Genomic DNA, 19,419 nt, shown 5'->3' on the forward strand with positions numbered 1-19,419 from the left:
GAGGTCTAGGGTACCGAGCCCACTGGGCTCCCACTGCCCATGCCCTCCTTGGGCTCCACCCTGACCCATGGCCCAGGCCCTCAATAAGGGCGAGTGGGGTCTGTGGATGTCCAGCACGGGGAAATGTCTGTGAGTCAGCAGAATTCACACTGGCTGCCCTGAGCCTGTAACTGCAGATCATGTTCTGCAAGGAGGCAGACGGCCTTCTGCGGCAACCGGCAGTCTCCCAGTGTGTGTGTGGGTGTGCCTAGAGCCCCCCAGATGCCTAGGGACACTTGGCAGGCCTTGAAGGACCCCAGGGGACCCCGAGAACAACTCCCCACTCAAGAGAGCCGCGTGCACTGAATACGTCATGGCTGTCCTGTCCGCATAGGCACGAGGAGGCCCATGTCCCACTACACGCCCATCACAGATGCCCCTCAGGCTCGTTTGTGTCCGAGGCATGGGGTGCCAAGTTCCCTCTTCTCATTTCATTTTATTCCACCAATGTCCTCACTTTCAAAGTGAGAACACTGGTGGAATAAAATGGTAACTGTTCATAGCAAACTGATAACAAACAAGCCAAAGCAAAATCAAAACATACTCCCCTCATAACTTTCTGTGTTTCCGGGTTTAGAGGCGGCTTGTGGAGTTATATCTTAGGGGCCCCTGAAGCTTGCGGGGGTGGGGGGTGACGGGATAGTGGCCTCCCAGACAAGATGGTGCTGCACGGAACTCTCTACTATAGCCAGCCCCTTTACTCTCCTCTAATTTTTGGCTGATATTGTCAAGAGGAACTTCGAAGATGGGCTCTCACTGCGTATCTCTTACTCCACCCCTGTGCTGCCTAAATATAACTAAGCAGATGTCCCTAGCCCTGAAATGCCTCCACAAAAAGTCTAGAACAATGCATTTCTGACCGAGAAACTTGAAGAGCTTTGTAATAGGAGTGCCTCCAAGGCCTTACCAACAACCACCTTAGAACTGATACACAGGATTTTGGAGCTCTGACTTATTATTTGGCCAGAGAAGGGATCTCACTACACTCTGAGTCACCGGTGCCAATATACTAATGGACATTCGAGGCCAACTGTGGTTGACACAGTCATGACATAGAGAACTCTATAGGAACGAGGGTGAGCAGACTCCTGGGCCCTTAGCCTGTTACTGAAAGTACTACTTGTGTTTTCTTCTGAGACCTGGACTTAAAAGTCATTTTTACAAAGAACACAAAACAAAAATACAACAAAAAACTCTTTGGGAAGGGGAATGGGAAGAAACAAGAACCAAGATACATCATGTACAGGTACAAATTCCCAAGGATGGATGTGATCATAATGCATACCTAAAATGTACCAATACAATTATGGGATTAAAAAAAAAACCTCCTTATTTGGGCTAAAGATGCTCAACAGGTTGCTAAAAACAGAGCAAAGCTTGATCTTCATTTTGTATCATCCTTATTTTGTTTCCTGAATCCACTACCACTAGCTGTAAGAGTTTGCCTTTGTATTAGTACGTTGGATATATAATAATCACATTCACCTTGGAGGTGTCACATATTTACTTATGTTTTGGTACCAGGCATCGAACTCGGGACCTTTTGCTTGCATGGCAGGTGGCAGCACCACTGAGCTAAATCCCTGGCCCCTGGAGGTGTCACATTTACATAAATCTTAATCATTTTGACTTCCCCTTCCTACCCTCTCATCTCCTGCCATCCCCAAATCCTTATGGGTCAAATCCCTTCTCAGTTCTAGGTATAGAAAAGTTGGGAAAACAAGGTTGATTCACCTTGAATTTAACTAAAAAAAAAACCCATATATATATGTTGAGACTCATTCTCATGATGTAGCCCACGCTGGCTTTGAATTCTCAGCAATCTTCCTGCCTCAGCCTCCTGCGTGCACTACCACACCTCCTCCTTCAAGACTGAGGATACCAAGATGATGAATTTACAGGGATATTCACCTAACCCTGAAGACTCCAGTCATTGTCCTGAACCTGTGATCACCTCAATTCCAAGAAAATCAGTGTTCCACAAGACTGAAACAACCATACACAATCACTTCCTGGGAATGGTACGGCCATGACAATTCCTCTTATGGCAACTGAATTGCCTCTCAAATCATGAGGATTCAACCTAAGCTACAAATCCAGGATTGAGATAATAATCAACTGGACCCTGGCCCACCTCAGCTTATCTTTAAATATTGGCCGCTACCAGACATGATGGAATTTGGGAGCTGAGGCAGGAGAATTGCTGTGAATTTGCTGCAAATTTTTTCTACAAAAAAAAAAAGAAAAAGAAAAAGAAAAAGGCCTCCTATGTTGGATGTGGTGGCTCATGTCTGTAATCCCAGCACTCAGGAGGTTGAGGCCGGAAGATCACTAGGAGTTTGAGGCCAGCCTGACCTACATAGTGAGTTCAAGGCCAGCCTCAACTACATGGCAAGATCCTGTCTCAAAAAACAAAAATAAACAAAACAAAAAAAAACAAACAAAAACTGGCCTCCTGAGCTGGGTATTCTGATTCCCAGCACCCTGGGATTCTGAAGCAGGAGGACTGCAAGTTTGAGCCCAGCTCAGGCAACTTAACAACTTAGACCCTGTCTCAAAAATAAAAGTAGGTTGGGGGAGAGCCTGGGGATATAGTTCAGTGCAAAACCCCTGGGTTCGATTTCTAGTATCAGAAGAAAAGAGAGAGGGAGAGAAGGAAAGAAGGAAAAAAGAGAGAGAGAAATCCAGACTGGAAAGAAGTGAAACTATCCATAGTCTGGCATGAGGACTGGGTCCAAAATGTGGTAATCTTCGTGGAAGTGAGAGATTCTTACACTCCTGCCTCTGCCCTACAGAGTCACCCTGGCTGCCATGTGCTAAGCTGGGTCTGCTGCAGGGTCGGGATGTTCTGTGCCTAGTGGAGGGGTTGTGGGACCTTGGTCTTTCTGACTTGGAATGAGTACAGTACACAGGTGAACTGGTTTCCTGCTACCAGATTTAAGAGGTTTGGCACAGAAGATAAAGTCCAGGCCTTTGTCAGGACCTCTGAGAGCCCAGATGGTTCAGAGGGGCAGAAAAATACACAAGAAACATAGGTGAAAGCCAGCAAGTGGCTTCTTCCTCCCACTTACAAAAGATCCATCTCTCTGTTTCCTTTATTTATCTTTTATTTTGCCTTTTAAATTATTTATACTTCTGGTTTCTAGTATAGGAGAAACCATGTGATATTTCAGTTTGTGTGTCTGATTTATTTAATGAAGATGCAAACAGAGCTGAGTACAAACCACATGAGACAGAACAGCGTAAGCCCCTTCCATTAGCAAGGGCGCATTTGCTTACACGAGAGACTTGTGATCTGCACTGATGCTTGCTGCTCTAGTAGCATGTGGGAGGGCGGGAACAGGAATCAGTGCTTAGTGGGGACCAGGCCGCACTTCCAAAGTAGGCATTAGACTCCCCTGGTGACAGGCAGAGTAGAAATCCATGCAGCCTGCAAAGCCACTGAACCAGCACAGGCTCAGAACATCACTAAATTGGTTCTACACGCGGACGGCATGGTTACTTTAATGGGATTACCAGCTGGATCCAGAACTAGAAGAAGAATGGGTAGAGAACAAGCACAGGAAAAGAAGTTATTCAACAGGAAGACTGTGGAATTGGAGAGGCTCACCCAGGGTATGGACACTCAGTGGAGGCATATTCCTGGCCATCTGGGGTTCCTGGGCAGTGGAGAAGCCAACAGGCTGTCAAGAGGAGGTGCTAAGCAAAGTCACTGAGGACTCAGGGAAGTTTGAGTGGGTGGCTGTTTTTACTTTTACTCCCCGATATAGGCAGTAAGGCCCCAGAATGGGCTGAGGCAGGAGGATTACAATTTTGAGCCCAGACTGAGCAACTTGTCTCAAAATGAAAAATGAAGAGGCCTGGGAATGTAGCTCAGTGCAAAAAACAAAGACAAGAAAGAAAATTATGGTCATATAACATTAAAAGGAATCAGGTATTTGGAATATATTATAAAAATACTTACAATAAATTTAACAAAAGAAATACAAAAAATGTACATTGAAAGCTACTAGCATAAAGATAGTCTATTAAATGGAAAGACATCATATGTTTATAGACTGGAGGTTTCTGTCTTTTTCTTCGTGTGTGTGTGTGTGTGTGTGTGTGTGTGTGGACATTGAACCCAGGGCCTCACATACACAAATCAAGTGCTCTACCACTGAGCTCAAATCCCTGTCCAACCAGAAGACTCTATCGTTAAAATGTCAATACTCTCCAAATTGGTCTGCAGATTCAGTGCAATTCCTATCAAAACGCTGAGTGATCTCAAAATTCATACAGACATGCAAAAGACCCTGAATAGCCAAAATAATTTGGTAAAAACAAGACTGGGCCTGGCATAGTGGCGCACACCTATAATCCCTGCACTTAGGAGGCCGAGGCAGGAGGATATCTGTGAGTTTAAGGCTGTCCTGGGCTACACAGTGAGTTCAAGACCAGCCTGACTACACAGTCAAACACTGTCTGAAAAAAAGAAAAAAAAAAAGGAAGATTTACAATTCCTGATTTCTAAATGGACCACAAAGCTATAGTAATCAGGTCTGTGGTGCTATACACAGGTAGAAGTTAATGAAGTAGAGTTGGGAGTCCAGAAATAAGCCCTTACATTTATGGTCAATTAATTTTTAAGAAATAGACTTTATCAGAAAAGTTTTAAGTTCACAGCAATATCAAGGAGAAAGTACAGACAATTCCCACATAATTCTGGCTGCCCTCAGATGTGCAGTCTGTCCCGCTCTTGATATCCAGCACCAGAGTAGTTAGCACATTTGTTACAATGAATGAACCTAACTGAGATACTGTGATTGCTCAAAGACCACAGTAAGTAAGTGGATTCACTCTTGGCGTTGGGTATGATGAGTTCTGAAAAACTTAGAATGACATAGATACACAGAACAGCCCCACTGCTCTGAAAAATCCTCTGGGCTCTACCTATTAATCTTTCCCCTCCCCACCCCAGTCCCTGGAAATCACTGATTTTTTTAAAAAATTATCTCTAAGGCCAGGGATTTAGCTCAGTGGTTCGGTGGGCTGCCTTGCAAGCTCAAGGACCCGAGTTCACTCTCCAGTACCAAAAAAAATTATCTCTAGTTTTGCCTTTCCTAAAATGTCATATACTACAGTTGAAATTACATAGCAGACAGACTTTTCAGATTGGCTTTTTTTCCCCACTTAGTCATAAGTATTTAAGGTTCTTTTGTGTCTTTTTATGAAAGATTCATGTTCAATTATTGTCATCAAATTCTTTCATAAAAAGAACAACATTCCATTGTTTGAATGTATTACAATTTATCTATTTACATACTGAGGAACATCTCTGGTTGCTAAAAAATGCTGCTATAAACATCCATATCCATGTTTTTATGTGGACATAAAATTTCAACTCCTTTGGCTAAATATCAAGAAGCATGATTTCTGGTTATACAGTAAGAATGTTTAATTTTATAAGAAACTCCCACATGATCTCCCAAAGTATCTGTATATTGTTGCATTCCCACCAGCCATGAATTCCTATTCCTGTTGCTCCACAGCCTTACCAACAATCGCAGTTGGCAGGATTCTGGATTTTGGCCATTCTAATAGGTGTATGGTAGCATCTCCCATCTGAGTACTAACCAGGCCCCTTGCTTAGCTTCCAAGATCGGGCACGTTCAGGGTGTTGTGGCTGCAGACAGGTAGCATCTCATTTTTGTTCCATTTTGTATTTTTCTAATGACGCAGCATTAGAACATATGAGCATCTTCTCATATGTTTATTTGCCATCTGAGTATCTTCATTGGTGAGATGTTTATTCAGATTTTTAGTTTATTTTTTCCCTTCAGTTTGGAGGTACATGCCTGTAATTCCAGCACTCTGGGAGGCTGAGGCACCAGCAGGATCTCAAACTCAAATCCAGCCTGAGGAACTTAGTGACCTAGCAAAACCCATCTCAAAATAGAAAAGATGGGGAAATAACTCAGTGCAAAGGCTCTGGATTCAATCTTCAATACCACATATGAAAAATACTAATAATTTTTCTTGTATTTTGAATTACAGTCCCTAATAAGGTAAGAATTTGCAAATTTTGTTCTCAGTCTGTGGTTTGTCTTACTATTCTCCCAATTGACAACTTGTTTGTTTGTTTGTTTATTTTGAGACAGGGTCTCACTGGGTAGATTAGGCTGACCTTGAACTCACTATATAGCCCAGGCTGGCCTTGAACTCACAGGAATCCTCCTGCCTCAGCCTCTCAAGTACCGGGATTGCAGGCATGTACCACAACACCAGCTATGGCCAACTGATTTTTAACAAGAGTAACAAAAGAATTTCACAGAGGAAACAATAATCTCTTCAACAAACTATGCTGAAACAACTAGCATTCTCATATGAGTGAATGAAGCTGGACCCCTACTTCCTACCAAATATAAAAATTAACTCAAAATAAATCTAAGAAGACAAGTGCATGCCTGTAATCCCAGCACTCATGAGGGTGAGGGAGGAAGATTACTGAGAGTTCAAGACTAGCCTGAACTACATAGTGAGACTTTGTCTCAAAAAAAAAAAAATCAAAACAAACAAAATCAATCTAAGACCTAAATATAAGACATAAAACTATAAAACTCTTGGAAGAAAATATGGGGTTAAATTGTATGATCTTGGTCTAGGCAATGATTTCTTAAATATAATGCCAATATGAGACATAACTATAAAACTCTTGGAAGAAAATATGGGGTTAAATTGTATGATCTTGGTCTAGGCAATGATTTCTTAAATATAATGCCAAAAGTTCAAGCAACCAAAAAATTATATAGTTAAATTGGATTTTATCTAAATAGGAACCTTTTATCTTCCCCCAAAGAGCTTGTCATCATCCTACAAGGATACATGTGTACCAGTGTTTATAGCAGCACAATTTGTAATAGCTAAATTCAGGAAGCAGCCTGTATACCCATCAGCAGATGAATGGATAAATAAAATGTGATTTCTATGTATAATGGAATATATAATGGCTATATAGAATGATAAATTGGAGGCATTTTGAGGAAATGCTATTTGAAACTATATGAGGAAAACAGATGCACCTGGAAAAGAATCCTGCGTGAAATAAATCAGACACACAAGCATGAAAACAGTATGGTACCTCTCATTTGAGTGAGGCATAGTGCAAATGAAGAAACCGATAAACGATGGATAGAAAAGTACACGGGGACAGATCTCCCCCAATAGGGAAATGGACCGAAGGGATAAGGAAAGGGGGAAGGGGGAGGAAAAGGGAAAATAAGAGGAATAAAGATACGCCGTGTGCGGGAACCTAACAAGTCCAATCAGTGCAAGCATTATAAGCCATAACATGTGCTAAGACAAATAGAACCAACAGGCATGAAAAAGGTGATTGGGAAACCAGAGGATGACGGGGAGAGTGAGGGAAGGAGAGGGGTAAATAAATAAGCTGTACTGTATACATGCAGCCACTCCCCAAGATGACTGTAAACTGCACGAATTACAAACACGTGCTGATGAAATAAAATTAAATTAAAAATAGAAACCTTTTGTGCATCAAAGGACATCACTGAGAAAGTGAAAATGCTTAGCCTGTTTAAGGCCCTGAGTTTAATCCAACAGCCCCTAACCGTCCCCCTCAAAAAAATGAAAGACGAAAAGAGAGTCCACAGAATGGGAGAAAATATTGGCAAACTCCGTATCTGATAGGGGATTGGAGTCACACTATATAGAGAACTCCTACAACTAAGAAACAAAAAGAGAAACAATGCAACTGAAAAATGGGCAAAGGACCTACTCAACACGGAGGTAGGGGTGGATAAGCTGGAACTGATGTTCCAGAGAGCTGACCCTGATCTGGGCTACATTCGGTACAGGCTGGAACATGAAATCAACACTAACTGTCCCGATTCAGCAGGCGAGCTGTTGCCACTGACTGAAGAAGAAAACGCTGGCAGAGCAGTTAAAATCGTACACGCCACACTTATGAAGAAATGAAATTGCAAAGGGAACTCTGATGAAGGAGAGTTACTTCCAGAGAAACACGGGAATATGTCTTGTTAACCGTAGAGGTGAGGGCCTGGCAAAGGAGGAAGAAGAGGTTTGATTTGAGTGACAGGGTGGTGATGCACGTCATAGGAGAAGAATTAAAAAGTGCAGATCCAGGCACGGTGGCCCACGCCTGTAATCCCAGAACTCAGGAGGCTGAGGCAGGAGAATTGCTGAGTTCAAGACCAGCCTGGGCTACACAGTGAGTTAGTTCCAGGTCAGTCTCAACTACATAGTGAGACCCTGTCTCCAAAAAAAAAAAAAAAAAAAAAAAAAAAAAAAAAAAAAAAAGAAATAAAAAATAATAAAGGGCAGATATAATATTAATAAAAGGAGATCCCTTAATAGCAATATACATCTATTTTCTTTTCGTACTGTTGGAATAATAGATGTTCTGACCGATTATAAAAGTATGTTTGCACAAAAATAATACTTTTTTTCTCAGCACCAGGAATCAAACTCAGGACCTGGCACTTGCCTGGCAGGTGTGGTGCCACGGAGCTACATCCTTACGCCTAAACAATAAGTACTTTTTAAAAATGGGCAAAGGGAGCCGGGCGTGGTGGTGCTCGCCTGTAATCCCAGCACTCGGGAAGCTGAGGCAGGAGGATCGCTGTGAGTTCGAGACCAGCCTAGGCTACATAGTGAGTTCCAGGTCAGTCTCAACTACCTGTCTCAAAAAAACAAAAAATAAAAAAAATAAAAAAATAAAAATAAAAATGGGCAAAGGATCTGAAAAATTTTTCTCCAAAGTAAATATGCAAATGTCTAATAAACACAGAGAAATACTCCTTTACATCATTAGTCAGTAGGAAAATGCAAATCACCTGTGAGATATCTCTTCACACCCCAGGACGGCTATATTAAAAATCTCAGACAATAACAAGTGTTGGAAAGGATACGCTGACAGGAATGTGAGATGGTGTAGCTGTCACTGTAAAGCCAGGCCCCGACACTGAAAAAAACCAGCCCTGTTCTCCTCACTTCTTTGTACCTTTGATGAAAGAATTCAGCCAAGACGCGTAGGAGGCCATGCAGAGGTATAGGTGGAGCTTATTGTAGAATAGATATCTAGACATTTACATCTTCAAGACAGAAGGCAGGCAGGGTCACATAGGCCTTTGCATCCCAGTCTGAGTTTGGGTATCTTTGTATGCACATAAGTGTTACTGCTGGGGCTTAGGGGACTGTGGTGATTATGCTGTTTATCAATCAGTATTCCTGGAGGTTACTTTGGAATTGTCAAATGTTTTCCTGGTTCTTTTCAGATGGTCAGTGTTCCATCAGGGTTTAATCATGTAGGAAACTTAGGAAAGAAATGCACAAAAGGTAAACTCTACTGTAAATCAGGTCTCGGCCCAAGGCCTAAGATTTTTATTTTATCTTACTTTCCAGTACCAGGAATCAAACTCGGGAATTTGCGCTTGCCAGGCAGGTGCAGCACCACTGAGCTACATCACTGACCCTCAAGGCATAGGGTTTTTAGAGAATGTTCTCCTTTCATTGGACTGAATGCGTTGTTCTAGAATTAGAGGTCCTGTTTCTTTGGCTTGAGACTTAATAAATAATTAAAATGTATTATAGACAAACACATAAAATGTATTATAGGTCTTTGTTTCTTCATTTATAACCAGCAAAGCTAGTTATTTTGGACTCCCTTTGTTCCTCAGGACTGCTAATGTCTAACTGCCTGCCTAACATAGCTGCTTTGGAAAGTGATAGAGCAGTTCCTTACACCTGATCTTGGCCAAAAGGCCGAGAAGCAATTGAGCAGCTCCTTAAAATGCTCAGCATTAACTTTCTGCATGTCCAGGTGGCACATTCCTGTAACCCCAGCACTCTAGAGGCTGAAAGCAGGAGGATCACAAGTTTGAGCCCAGTCCGGACAATTTTACAACTTGGTGAGGCACTGTCTTAAAATTTTAAAAGGACAGGGATATAGTTTAGTGTGAAGACCTTGAGTTCAATCTTCAGTACCAATAAAACAAACAAACAAATAAAAACAACTCACAAAAACCCCCCGAACAAAAACCAGCTTCTGGATCTCCTGCAGCTTGTCGTCCATCATCCTATCCCCTTCCTCAGAGCTTGCTCTTATCAGTGCAAAGTCCAGCTCAAACTCCAGTACTCAAAGTCCCCCAGCATGCTGGCCCATATCTCCTTTCCAAACTTTTCTCCATTACTCTTCACCAGAAACTGGCTTCCAAGCCCTTCCTTTGGTGTGTGCGTGTTGTTTTGTTTGTTTGTTTTTTGTTTTCCAGTCCTGACGACAGTAGTCATGTCTGTGCCCCTGTGCTCCATCCTTACCAGGTGTACCTCCTGCTCCACTTCCTTCTGGCCTCTCTGCCAAAGCTTGACCCTGATTCTCTACGCCCGCTAGATCAACCTCTCTGGGAGGAACCCACTTCTCGTTTTCCAAACTAGGATTCTTGGAAACCCTAGTTGGCTGCCTGCCTTTCCAACATCCAGACCATACCCTTTGTAATCTGCCGGAGCAGGGGAGGAGTGAGTAGCTGCAAACCTGGTCCCACTGAGTCCATAGCAGTTGGATGGGATGGAAAGGTCTCAAACTCAGCTCATTTAAAGTGATCGCCCCTGCCTCATTTGTCCTAAGCAGTGTTTAGACAGGATAAGAAACCTGCACTGTACACCTGTATTTTTAAAAAGTTTTTTTCCAGCTAATTCATCTTTTCTTCACGCTGGGGCTTAAACCTACGGCATCATCCATGACAGATAAATGCTCTGTCACTGAGCTACACCCCTAGTTCTTCTTTTAACTATTTCTTTTTCGTCCCTTCCTTCCCTCTTTCCCTCCTTCCTCCCTTCCTTCCTGCCAAGGTACTGGGTACAGAACCCAGGCCTTATACATGCTAAGCAAGTGCTCTGCCACTGACCTATATCCTTGGCCCTCCTTTAGCTATGTTTTGTACTCTCTATATTTGGCTCAATTTTGGTCTATCATTCTGGCATACTGACTAGTTAAGTTAAAAGCACTTGAAGAGACGGCAGGTGCAAAATGAACTTCATGCTGTCTCTTTAAAGCAGAAGATGAAATTCTGATCCTCAGTTTGAAAAGTTGAGATGGGTATTTGTACAGAATTTTAAATGACTTTTTTTTTTTTTTTTTTTTGGTACTGAGAATTGAACTCAGGGATTCCCGCTTGCCAGGCAGACACTGTACCACTGAACTATATTCCCAGCCTAAAATAACGCTTATCATCTAAGCCTCCCCACGTAATTCGGTTGCTTCTTTTCACTCTTCTTTGTCCATTCAGTACAGGAGTAAATGTTTCCTTTGTATCCGATGAGACCTCCTGTGCCACGTCAAACTGGTATCAAATAATTTTGCATGCTCTTCTCCTGTTAATGTGTCTATCAGTTTAGTTCTTAGTCCAAACTGGGACCTTCCTCAGAGGTTGGAAGTGGACTTTTGCTGTTCCTACAGTCTCTGCTGAGGGGGTACAACCCTAAAAGGCTGGATGCACCCGTTTGCTCTGGGCCTTTGTATGGGATTCTGAGAGAACTGACAAAAGCCAGCAGCAGTAGGAATTCTTATGAAAGTTAGCACGATTATATTTCTGTCTGAAGTGCCTGATTACTAGAGACACCCTCTCTCACAATCTCCTTGTGCCTTACTTTCTGAATTCAGATTGTCAAGAGAAAAACATTTGTAAGAATCAATTCTTTGATGTTTTGCTCTTCTGAATTTGGTTCTGAGCATCCACAGCCTCCCAGGAAGAGACAGCATTTTCCTTGTCTCTGTCTTTTATGTGGTTTATCATAAGAAGGAAAGGATAAGATTCTCCTTCCGTCTTGAGGGCCTGGCTTTGTAACTAATACAGTTAGTCTTTCTAGTCTCCACTAGCAGGAGGGTGCAGCTTGTCAGGCAGGCCACCAGGCAGCCAGCCAGCTGGAATCAGAAACACATGGCTCTTTGTCTGAAGGGATCAGCTCTCTCAGTGGCATTTGTTTTAATTATCTCAACCTTCCTTGTCTTGCTAACAATGAGGGTCTTAGTCTATCTTGAAAGAGATTTCGTTTTTTTTTTTTTTGTACCATGGATCAAACTTGGGACCTTGCGCTTTCAAGGTAGGTGGCAGAACCACTGAGCTAAATCCTTGGCCCAGAAATTTTGGATCTTTTTTTTTTTTTGGTACCAGAGATCGAACTCAGGTCCTTGTGCTTGCAAGGCAGGCAGCAGAACCACTGAGCTAACTCCCTAGCCCAAGATTTTGGATCTTAAAGGTAACTGCATCTTTTGCAGTTTTGTTGGGACACACTTCTTGTGTTCATAGTTACTTAACCCATGTGAGAGCTCTTGGTTTTAAGCCATTAGAAAGGTTTATTGACTTTGAGTCACAAGTACGATGTGGGCTTCTTCATCTTAAAGGCTGTTTTGTTTTTCCTGCTGGGAATCAAACTCAGGGCCTTGTGCATGCCCGGAAAATGTTCTCCCACTGAGCTATATCCCCAGCCCAAAGTATCTGTCAAAGCATTCATATCCTGAAGTATGTCTTATTGATATCTATAGAGAGATCAAGCTAGGTATGGTGACAAATGCCCCCAATCCCAGTGTTAGGGAGGTAGTTAGATATTAGCAGGCCTGAGGGGCAAGGGGGGTACAAAGTAGTAAGTACTCTTTGCTGGTTATAGTTAAATAAAGAAAAAGTCCTCAATGTATAATCATGTATTAAGAAGCCAGGCATGATGGCACATACCTGTAATCCCAGGCTGAGGCAGAAGGATCACAGTGAGTTTGAGGCCAGCCTAGAATACGTAGTGAGACCCTGTCTCAAAAATCATTCATTAGGGGGCTGGGGATTTAGCTCAGTGGTTCTGCTGCCTGCCTTGCAAGTACAAGGACCTAAGTTCAATCCCCAGTACCAAAAAACAGAACAAAACCAAACAACAAAATCATTTATTAGGTCTCAGACCCCAAATTGCAAGGTCTCTATTTGTAGAACAAGGCACGTAGCATTCTTGATTGCCATAGCCTGTGGCCCAATGATATTAGGAAAGGAAACATTCTTTAAAGACCCTTACCTGGGTCTAGGACCTGATTTGGATTAGAACTTTTTCTTTCATAAATTTATTTTCTAAATGTCTTACACAATTAAAGTCACTGAGGGATCACAGAATTAGAAAGACATCTAGCAATTTCAAAGTAACCTTTTTAAAAAATGCCAATAAGCATCATAATCATCACAGTTCCCTGTACCCAAGCCATAACGCTTGTGGGTATAAAAAGTTTCACAGGAGGCTGGGTGTGGTGGCGCACACCTGTAATCCCAGCACTCGGGAGGCTGAGGCAGGAGGAGGGTCGCTGTGAGTTGGAGACCAGCCTGAACTACATAGTGAGTTCCAGGTCAGTCTCAACTACATAGTGAGACCCTGTCTCAAAAAAAAACAAAAAAAAACAAAAAAAAAACAACCAAACAAAACTTTCACAGGGGTGTAGATGCCTACGGACACTGCCCACTTTATTGTTTGAAGGTATAGGTCTTTAGATACCTACTCTATTATAAACTCTACCTATATATCTGTATGGCCACCTATGGTCTTGACTGAATTCTTTCATCAAAGTCATATAAAACTGAGGAAACCCAGGGACCAGTTCCTCATGGTGTCAGGACCCAGTTTCCTGGTGACACCAGCACTTGGGAAGTTGAGGCAGGAGAATCTCAAGCTTAAACCCAACCTGGGCAATTTAATAAGACCCTGTCTCAAAATTTTAAAATGGGCTAAGGGTGTGTAGCTCAGTGAGATAGCACTGGCTTCAGTTTGTAACACAAAAGAAGGGAGGGAGGGTGGGAGGGAGGAATCCAACTAGCTGGATGCAGTGGTGTTTCCCTGTAATTTGAGCTACTCAGATGGGTTAGGCAAGAGAGAAGCAAGTCTGAGTCTAACCTGGGCAAGTTAGGGAGACCTTTTCTCAAAATACATAATGGGAATGTCTGAGGGTGTAGCACAGCACTCCCTGGGTTCAATTTCCAGTAATGCAAAAAATTTTTTTTTAAATTAAAATAAAGATAAAAAAGCAATTTAAGTTTTAAAAAAAGCACAAGAGGCAATAACAGTGAGCTTTAGGGATTCTTTTGGCAAGATTAAAGAACAGAAATCAGATATAGAACTAAATTTAGTCTACTCTTGCCATAAATTCTTCTCTGACACCTGTGTACCCCGCCTTTTTGTGGTACCAGGGATTAACTCAGGACCTTGCACTTTTGAGGCAGGCAGCAGCACCAGTGAGCTAAATCCCTGGCCCCTCTCTCTCTTGTAGTAGTAGAGTTTGAACCCAGGATCTCTGGGTGGTAGGCAGGTACACTACTCACATCCCTTTAACTTCCTTTTCTGAAAAAGTTTTCAGAAAGAGTGCCAGCCTGAGCTCCAGGCCCAAAATACACAGGCTACTTATGTAGATAATGACAGCCAGAAAATAAACCAGACAGAGTCTCTGGGAACATGCAAACAAGTGTGTTTTGTTGGCTCTTACATCTCCTGTTACTTCCTGGAGCTCTGTAATCAGCCTTGCTTTGTTTTGTTTTTTGGACAGGGTCTTGCTATCTAGTTCAGGCTGGTCTTACATTCACTGTGCAGCCCAGGCTGGCCTTGAACTCACAGTGATCCTCCTGCCTCAGCCTCCCGAGCGCTGGGAGTAAAGGAGTGCACCACCACGCCTGGTTGTAATCAGACTTAATCAGCTCCAGTTATTCCCATATTTTGGCCCCCTCACAAAAATATTCACAGGAGTGTTGTTTTAATTTAGAATATTTAAGACGAAGAGCATCCATTTGATGATGGAAATGAAAAATAGAAATACAGATTTTATTACTATCAGGTCATGAGTGATATATGGTATGGTCACCAGATGGGGTCCTAGGAGTTCTCAGGAAGGAGAGGAAGCCTCAGATCACTCGCACACATAAGCACTTGGACTCCCTTCTGATGTATATGCACCTCAGGATGCGTCAGTGAGAGGCACAGGTGGCTTTATTAAGCACAATCAAATAAGTACACACTCAGAAAAGAGTTTGGCAAGACAAATATCACATAGTTTCTCTTACATGAGAAGTACAAAATATAAATAAAGAGCAAAATAAAAGATAGATGATTGGAAATAGCAAGATAGGTCATTTGCATAATGGAAGAGAACCAAGAGAGGGAGGGAGGGGAAGGGGATTAAAAGCAAAAAGACCTAGGATGAGTTATGTACATGTACCGATTCTCCACAGGGAATGTGATCACTGTATACTATAAACACTTTTTTTTGTTTGTTTGTTTTTGGTCCTGGGGATCAAACTGACAACTTCGCACTTGAAAGGCACGTGCAGTGCCCCTGAGCTAAATCCCTGGCCCTATAGACATGGTTTTTAAAAGACCTATGTGGATACTTGGCACTTGGTGAGGCACATTATGATCTGGGGTCTAGGGTGTTTATGTGGTCTATGGGTGTCCTCAAGACAGATGATCTAGGATGTGTATTCCTAGTGTCCGTCAGGTTACCCACTGGAGGACTAGGTTAAAATTTAAACTATTTGCATATGTTTAAAGTTTAAGCTGGGCATGGTGGTGCACACCTATAGTCCTAGCACTCAGGAGTTTGAAGCTAGAAAAGTGCCATGAATTTGAGGCCAGCCTGTGCTACGTAGTGAGTTTGAGGCCAGCCTGAACTACATAGCGAGACCTCATCTCAAAACACAAACAGACAATAAATAAAATGCAGAGACAACATAAAATTATAACAATTTACTACAACTGTCCCACACCTCAGGAAAAGGCTTTAAAACTATCCTACATCTCTGTGAATAAACAAATATGCACAAAGCTCCTTCTTGAAGAAAACCGGTATTCTTTTCCAGTTACTAGAAAATGTGTTATTATGTTTTTAAAACTTAATCGCTGGGAAAAATAAGAACCAAGATACATCATGTAAAGGTACATGTTCCCAGTGATGGGCCGGGGATGTAGCTCAGTGGTTCCACTGCCTGCCTTGCAAGCACAAGGACCCAAGTTTGATCCCTGGTACCCAGGAAAAAAAAAGTCCCAATGATGAATGCAACTGTATTAAATGCCTAAAATGTATCAATAAACTTAATGAAAAAAAAAACAATAGCTGGGTACGGTGGTGCACATCCCAGCACTTAAGAGGCTGAGGCAAGAGGATTGCCATGAGTTCAAGGCCAGCCTGAGCTATGTAGTGAGGCCTTTAAAAAAAAAATCTGGGGCCGGGTGTGGTGGCACATGCCTGTAATCCCAGCACTCGGGAGGCTGAGGCAAGAGGATCGCTGTGAGTTCGAGACCAGCCTGGGCTACACAGTGAGTTCCAGGTCAGTCTCAACTACATAGTGAGACCCTGTCTCAAACCCCGCCCCCCAAAAAATTACAGCTGGGAACAGTGGTGCATACCTGTAATATCAGTTATTCAAAAGGCTAAGGCAAGAGAATCACAAGTTTGAGACCAACCTGGGCAACTTAGAACAACTCTGCCTCAAAACAAAAAATATACATGTAAAAGGCTGGGGATCTGGGGATTTAGTTCAGTGGTGTCATGCTCTCAAAGTGCCAAGGTTCTGAGTTCAATCCCAAAAAGAAAAAAGAAAAAAAAAAAGAAAGAAAAGAAAAAAATAAAGTTGGGGCTATAGCTCAATAGTGGTTCAATCTCTAATACTGAAAAAAAAGTTTCCAAAAACTTTGCAGTGACATAAAACCTTAAATTTATACTAGGCTAGATCATTTAGCCTAGTATAGAAAATGATATCTAGATCATTTTCAAATAACATGTAATACATTAACATTAGTTGCTAAACATAAGGTTAAACTTACCTACTTCTAGTTATTACAGAGGAACAAAAGGAGATCTGGTAATAAACATTCTCTCATCAGGCGTGGTGGCAAATACCTGTAATCCCAGCTTTTGGGAGGCTGAGGCAGGAGAATTGCTGCCAGTTTGAGGCCAGCCTGGGCTACATAGTGAATTCAAGGCCAACCTGAAAAACATAACAAGATCCTGTTTCAAAAAAGAGAAAAAAAAGCCAGGCATGGTGGCACAGGCATGTAATCCCAGCACTTGGGAGGCTGAGGCAGGAGGATCTCTGTGAGTTGAAGACCAGCCTGGGCTACATAGTGAGTTCCAGGGCAGTCTGAACTACATAGTAAGATCCTGTCTCAGAGAGAGAGAGAGAGAGAGAGAGAGAGAGAGAGAGAGAGAGACTGTATGATCAATTACTATTCTTGCTGAACTTACATAATCAGGGCAAATATAATGAAACTAAACTTATTTTACAAATAAATTAGTCTTATTTTAATTATCTTTGATGAAAACTGAAATTACTGTGGAGGAAAATTCTATGTTTCAAAAAAACTTTTATCATTGAAAGTGGGTGTCGAACAGTGCCATATTCATTGACTTTAAGCTTTTTCCTCTTTATAAACTAACTCCGGCACTTTTGTGCATTCAATGAATAATTGACATTTCCAAGTAAGTTTTCTCCCACCCTCTTGACTTGGAACCACTAAAATTGAAAACTACTGGGTGAGAGATGTACACAGTCAGCCCTAGTGTCTCAGGGACCTAGGTTTGAACACAGCACTGCAAAAAACAAAACAAAAACCTAAAACTACCAGCCAGGCACAGTGGTGCACTCTTACGATCCCAGCTACTCAGGAAGCCGAGAAGGAAGGATCAGTGGTGACCAGCCTGGGCAAATTAGTGACTTAGCCAGACCTTGTCTCAAAATAAAAATGTAAAACTAAAATGACTAGGGATGTAGTTCATTACAAGCCCCGGGTTTAATAGCCAGTACCACAAACACCTCAAAAGACTCATTTTCCTAAATCCCTAACAAGCGAAAGCTGGAAACTTGACATAAACTTCAGATAAATCACCACAACAGGTCATGTTTACACATCCTTCATCCCCATTACTATATAAGCCACTTGAACAGTTTACCAGGACACACAATGACATCACCAGAGACAGCCAAACTATAGACAAGGAAATTTACCAACATTGTCCCTGCCTCATCTCCAACTAAGAATGCTCCAAACCGAAATGTTCTCCATTGACTGCACTCTGGAATCAAAACTGGATTGGTATTGGCTCTAAGCACTAAATTTTGCTTTTCTTTTGTTTCCATAAAATGTCTCTCATTAAACATTTTGTTTTCTCATCCTATCGAGGCCCAACTTAGATGGGATCCCACCTATAACATCACTTCTACAGAAAGAATTAAGTACTTAACTGTACTGAACTATTCTCATGACCAAATGACCAATATACATGGATTTGCTCTTCTCTGGAATTTTTTATTTTGGTACTGGGGATTGCACTCAGGACCCTGCATCCGCAAGACAGGCAGGGTGCCACTGAGCTAAATCCCCCGCCCTGGGATTTTCTACATAATATTTTCAGACCACAACTGAATGCAACTATGGAGGTGTAGGTAACTCCCTATAACCTCTAACTTCCTTTTTTGGGGAGGGTGGCTTGAAACAGGGTCTCTCTATTTGGTTCAAGCTGGCCTTGCACTCATGAAGTAGCCTAAACTGGCGTCAAATTCCCATCTTAGCCTCCCAAGTGCTGGGACTATAGGCGTGTGCCACCATACTCAGCTCTGACTTCTTCAGCACTTCATTCTTTATGAGGGCTTCTGTGCCATGTAAAACTTGCATTACATAAACTTGTGTGCTTTGTCCCTGTTAATCCATCTGTTAATTCTCTGGTTCAGCCAGGACCCTGAGGACAGAAAAGTTTTGCACGCTTTATGGATAAAAACAGAATCCCCCACAGCCCAGCAGCATGATTGGGGGCGGTGGGGGGAGGCAGGCTCTGTGGGTCTGGGGGAGTGAAAGGAGGGCATCAGCCCCTTCTCCAGGAGCCTTGGAAACCCCGCCTGACCTTTCACTGAGGTGTGTGCGGTTAGTAGGTATTTGGTTGGTTTCCTGTAACGGCCACGTATGGGGTCTCCTGCGTCCCCCTCTGCCCCCCAAGAAAAGCCAAACTCCTTGGTCTGGCCACAGTCACTCCAGCCCCACCGACCCCCTCCAGCTTCACGGTCTTCACCATGGTCCATGTACCTCGCCGAACCTTCCAGCTCCCAGTCCTCTCCTGCTCTGCCCACTCCATCCAGCCCTCTCTGCCTCCTGGAAACATCTTGACAGTCTTCCTTCAGGAGCTCCCACTCAGAAGTCTCAGCTGGGCGTGGTGGCGCAGGCCTGTAATCCCAGCACTTGGGAGGCTGAGGCAGGAGGATCGCCGTGTGTTCGAAGCCAGCCTGGGCTACATAATGAGTTCAAGACCAGCCTCAACTAAACGGGAGACCCTGTCTCAAAAAAAAAAAAAAAAAAAAAAAA

General features: G+C 42.6%; 1 pseudogene; it reads left to right on the plus strand.

The window, feature by feature from the left end:
* Positions 1–67: 67 nt before the first annotated feature.
* Positions 68–3,755, plus strand: LOC109117923 (annotated as a pseudogene).
* The last annotated feature ends 15,664 nt before the right edge of the window (positions 3,756–19,419 follow it).

Source organism: Fukomys damarensis, unplaced genomic scaffold (assembly GCF_012274545.1).
Source record: "Fukomys damarensis isolate Sample0158 unplaced genomic scaffold, DMR_v1.0_HiC HiC_scaffold_34, whole genome shotgun sequence".
Classification (NCBI taxonomy): domain Eukaryota; kingdom Metazoa; phylum Chordata; class Mammalia; order Rodentia; family Bathyergidae; genus Fukomys; species Fukomys damarensis.